This window comes from Microtus ochrogaster, chromosome 5 (genome assembly GCF_000317375.1).
Source record: "Microtus ochrogaster isolate Prairie Vole_2 chromosome 5, MicOch1.0, whole genome shotgun sequence".
Taxonomy (NCBI): domain Eukaryota; kingdom Metazoa; phylum Chordata; class Mammalia; order Rodentia; family Cricetidae; genus Microtus; species Microtus ochrogaster.
The window spans coordinates 38,423,105-38,428,029 of NC_022012.1; the positions used below are offsets into that span (position 1 = coordinate 38,423,105).

Here is a 4,925-nt window from a genome sequence, read left to right on the forward strand (position 1 = left end):
GGGTCCATCTGCCTTGTACGAGTGCGTGTTATCAGAGGCTAGAAGAAGGCATCCGAATGGATATGGGTGCTGGAAAGCAAACTTGGAAGAACAGCAAGTGCTCTTACTCACTGAGCCGAGTCTCTCCAGCCCCCCAGTTTTTAGTTTTTTGAGACAGGATATCATGTGTAGCCCAGGCTAGCCTTGAACTCAAGCTAACCTTGGACACAGGATCCTCCTGCCTCAGTCTCTTGGGTTCTTGGATTACGGCCATCATGCTCGGCTCTGGGGGAGATACTAAGCAACCCCTACCTCTCACCTTTAGACTTCATGTGAATTCACCTCGTGAGCCTGCACTGTGAAGACAAGTTCAGTCAAGGCACATGCCCCTGCATCCCTTAGGAACCTCTTAAAACCATCTCCTGAGTTAGTACTTGCTTTAAATGTTTTTTGGTTTGTTTTTTTTTTTTTGATTTTTCGAGACAGGGTTTCCCCGTAGCTTTTGGTTTCTGTCCTGGAACTAGCTCTTGTAGACCAGGCTGGCCTTGAACTCACAGAGATCGCCTGCCTCTGCCTCCCGAGTGCTGGGATTAAAGGCTTGTGCCACCACCACTTGGCTAAAAATAAATTTTTTATATTTATTTGTGTGCATGCACATGTAAGGAGAGCAGAGACCATCCTGGGGAGCTGGTTCTCTCTTCTCACCATGTGAGACACAGGACTGAACCCAGGTCGTCAGGCTTGGAAGCAAACACTTTACCCACTGAGCCATTTTGCTGGCTTTTCCAAGATAGTATTGATTTGAAGTATTCTGCCTTTCATTCCCAAGAGAAAACTCATTCTTGTGCTCTGACTCTGTGTTATAAATACATGGTGGCTCTTTATGTATATACCAAAGGAATGGGACCAGACAGACTGTCCCTTGGGAGGGCACGCGTTCCTAACACAGTCTCTGTGATCAGTCTGAGCGACAGAACCTAGACAGATCCCTCCTGATACAATCCCTCCCAGACTGGCCTCAGGTCTGATTCCTCCAACCTCCCCTCCCCAGTTGAGGCTTCCTCTACTGGGGCTTCTGTGGGACTTTTCACGTGGTCAGAATGAGGGGACCCTCCCTCCCCTTCCCTCAGGTAAAGCCCAGAAACGGCCTGAGCAAGTTTTGGTTCCTCTTTTTCATCCCGTGGTGAAATGAGACAGTTGCGTGTGGACAGACTGTGATGGTGATGCTCTGGTCACACCGAGTTTATGGCTCGTAGTGATCGTCCGTGAGGTAGGGCCAGGGAAACTAAACACTGGAGCTAGGACCTGTGCTGTGGCGGCCCCACCTCCTGAGGGCTGGAGATCTACATCATCACTAGCCTGTGTGGGTGCCCAACCAAGGCCCTGCTTCCAGGCATGCCCAAAGACCTCTGTTTGGAGGTGTGAAATGAAACAGCCCACAGTGGTTCTCCTAGGCCGACTCTCCTCCAAGTCCACCGAGACCCCTGGGTAATAGGGTGACTTCCTGTCACGTCTACTCTGGGCACCAGGGTCTTCCTTCCTGGGTCTTAGCCGTCTAGAAGTTTTGTTCAGATCTTGCACTCATAAGGATTAATGGCCCGCCTTAAGCTAGCAGGTGTTCACGAGGTCAAAGGTAATCATTGAATTTCAGAGGACAAAGGGGGCTTGTGCGATGCCTCAGTGGGTAAAGGGGCTTGTTATACAAGCTTGATGACCTGAGTTTGACCCCCAGAATCCAAGGTGAAAGGAGAGAAGGAATTCTCAAATGATCTCCTCTGACCTTCACACAGAAATCATGTCAAACACGTGTCCTCATACAATACACACTAATAATAATAATAATAATAATAATAATAATAATAATAATAATAATAATAAATTCATTAATATAAAAGGTGGGCAGGGAATAGTGTAGTATACCTTTAATCTCTTGGGAAGCAGCGGCAGGCAGATCTCTGTGAGTTCAAGGCCAGCCTGGGCTACCTAACAAGTTCCTGTACAGGCCGGACTACAAAGAGATCCTTTCTCAAAATTAATTCATTAACTAAATTAATTAAAAATAATAAAAAAGAGAGGCTGGTGAAAGAGCTCAGTGAGTAAAGGCACCTGCCACCAGGCCTGAACACTGGAGTTCAATCCTTGGGATAGACACACTGAGAAGAAAGAACTAAATCCCACAAGTGCATGTGCGCACGCAGGCACATGCATAAACACACACTATAAATAATCAAATGTAAAAAAATGTAAATAGGTCAAAGGGATGGGCGTTGCTTGACTTGTCAAGATCCCTGTTTCAAAACCCAAAGTTGGAGTGTAGAGCCTAGAGATCTGGGAAAGTAGGCCAGTAATCATTTGGGTCAAGGGCAAGGAGTGGGGAGCAGGAAATAAAATCAGTGGGAGAAACTCTGCAGACTCCCCAGAAAAATGGCTAGTTAAGACCTCAACTTCCTACCACAAGGCAGAAAATGCTCCTTGGGAGAGCCAGGGATGCATGAGGTCTTGGTTTCCAATTCAGTACAAGAAACAAACTGAGTAAAAGAGAAACCCACAATTTTATTGAGAAGCCACTAATGCAAGACTCTTCTGCCTCTGTGCTGCCATCCAGGACACCTGCACCGTGGCAGAGTGGGCAGTGTGCCAAGGCTAGTTAGGACCTTTTGGGTGGGCGGGGCCAAAGCGGAGGTTCTGTGTTCCAGAGTGTCAGCTACCCCAGAGGCTAGCACACGGGAGGCAGGTGAAGGCAGGGTGTGCCTGATTGAAGGGACCCAGGGCCAGGATTGTCTTAGGATTCCCAGCTAGACCCTATTTAGATCCTAGCTGACGTCCAGGCACATCGCTGAGAGCCTTTGCTTTGATATGTGTCATGGAGAAGTTGCTAGGCTTCTCTCCTCAGAACGTAGGTTTGCTGCATGTCGCAAACCCCCTCTGCTGTCCCTCTGCCCCCTGCCACCACCTGTCTCTAGTAGGTCACACAGTGAGGTGCAGTGTGCAGTTAGGGGAAACTCTTGAGGTTTCTCAGAAGCCAGGGACGGCCAGGTCTCCAGGTGGTTACAAAGGCATCCAACTGGGTCAGGGCCCATGGTCAGCTTGATGCTGTGGGCAGAAGATACCAACTAACCGAATCAGGGGCAGCCAGTGGTAGGGATGAGGGCGAGGGTGGGAACATGCTGCTTTGTCAAACATTTCGGCTTTAAATCTGACCTAGGGTCTGGCCTAGATCCTGGTTGGACTCAGCTGGCATCATGAAGGTGCCACTTGGGTAGTCATGGGGATTTCGCACTTCAAAGGAAGTCAGGATTGGTTTAATGCTTTCTGTTGTCATCCTGAAATTTTTCCGATTTGTTCCTTGTTTGAAACAGAGTCTCTCTGTGTAGCCACCTGGGCTCAAATTCACAGTCCTCTTGCCTGAATCTTTTGAGTGCTGGGATTACAGCTGTGGGCTACCATGCCCACCTTTGGCTTTTTTAGTTCTTTTTCAACAAGTGGCTTTATATTTTGCTTTTTTTTGCATTGGACCTGCAAACCACAGCATGTCCTGAACAAACATGGCTAGATCTGAACCAGGGCTGGACTGTGGAGGACGTAGAGTCTTAAAGGAGCATCCCTCAGCAAGCCCGGGGGCACCGTGGGTAAGTGATAGAGCAGACCCCAGATGCTGGAGCTGGGAGAGTTGGGGGAGCACCTCAAGGTGTGCTCAGGGTAGAGATCTGATAGGACCCAGGGCCAGAAGCATTCATGGTCTAGCCCAGAAGCAGCTCTAAGAGAATAAGACCACGATGAAGTCTCCAAGTCTGCTGCTGCCCACACCCCAGAGCCCTGGGGCCTTTTGCTTGAGCTGTTCCTTACAACATCCTTTGGTAGCACCATGGCACCCAAGTCAGGTGAACCTCTATGCTTCCCTGGAGACACTTGGGTGGGTACCAGAGAGTGGTGCTGGGCATCACTTTTGTTTTAACTCCTACCTAAGAAACTCTTCTGAGACCACCTGATCTGTGGAGACAACAGCTCTTTCCTGGAGGCTACAGCATGCTCCAAGACACTTTTAGGAGGAACGCAGCTTAGCATCCCCTGCTGCACGACTCTGGCCACTGGGATCCTCTTTCTGGCTACCATCTGTTCACACACTTCATCTATACCTTTGTCTAAAAGCTTCCAGCCAGGGATTCGTTCCTCCCTCTTGCTTAGACCATAAACTATTTGAGGGCAAAGATTAGGTTCTCAAACTTCTCCATCCAATACAGAAAGTTGTACTTTGATGACAAAACCATACAGCAAAATAACAATTATATGTATATGTATATATGTATATATATATGACAAGGTCTCATATGTTCTAGGCTAGCTTCAAACTCGTTATGTAGCTGAGGATGATCTTGAACTTCTGATCCTCCTGCCTCCATCTTTCTCATGCTAGGATTATAGGCATGTACCACCATACTTAGAGTATGTGTGCTGGGGATGAAACCCAGTTTCATGCACGCTTGCACACACTCTACACACTGACTGATGGGCTAGCAGTGCTGGCATTCTGACATTAAGAAAGCTTCCAGCCAGGCGGTGGTGGTGTATACCTTTAATCCCAGCACTCTGGAGGCAGAGGCAGGCGGATCTCTGTGAGTTCGAGGCCAGCTTGGACTACCCTGTCTCGAAAAAAAAAACAAAAACAACCCACCCCCCAAGAAATACCCCCTCAAAAAAAAAAAAAACAAAAAAAAAAAGAAAGAAAAAAAAAGAGAAAAAAGAAAGCTTCTCTACAGAGCTAGTTCCAGGACAGGAACCAAAAGCTACGGAGAAACCCTGTCTCGAAAAATCAAAAAAACAAAAAAAAACAACAAAAAAAAGAAGTCCTTGTTTAGCCGGGCGGTGGTGGCACACGCCTTTAATCCCAGCACTCGGGAGGCAGAGGCAGGCGGATCTCTGTGAGTTCGAGACCAGCCTGGTATACA

At 48.0% G+C, this 4,925-nt stretch overlaps 1 protein-coding gene across 1 annotated transcript in view; it reads right to left on the reverse strand.

The window, feature by feature from the left end:
- The window catches only part of Cxcr5 (C-X-C motif chemokine receptor 5), a 12,307-nt gene that overhangs the window by 6,792 nt on the left and 590 nt on the right, over positions 1 to 4,925 (reverse strand). The gene's annotated exons all lie outside the window — the stretch shown is intronic.